We start from the raw sequence: 286 nt of genomic DNA, 5'->3' as shown, positions 1-286 counted from the left end.
AGAGAGAAGCAGATGGCAGACTTACGACCCCACTCAGCTGTTGCCCACGCCAACGCACGACCATACAGGTGAGTGATGATGTAAGCTATCTTCGTCCTGTCGGATGGGAACTTACAGGCCATGAGCTCAAAGTTCAACTCACACTGTGTTATAAACGGTCTGACATCACCTGATTCGCCTGAGAAGCGTTCTAGTGGAGACAGCAGGTTGCAGTACTCAGGTGCAGGTGTAGAAGCAGGTGCTGACAGCCCCAGTGGTAACGAACTGATACTGTCGGTGGTCGTCA

The sequence above is a fragment of the Thalassophryne amazonica genome, chromosome 9 (genome assembly GCF_902500255.1).
Source record: "Thalassophryne amazonica chromosome 9, fThaAma1.1, whole genome shotgun sequence".
Classification (NCBI taxonomy): Eukaryota; Metazoa; Chordata; class Actinopteri; order Batrachoidiformes; family Batrachoididae; genus Thalassophryne; species Thalassophryne amazonica.
The sequence above is the reverse complement of the archived record's forward strand: the minus strand, read 5'-3'. Positions refer to the sequence as shown.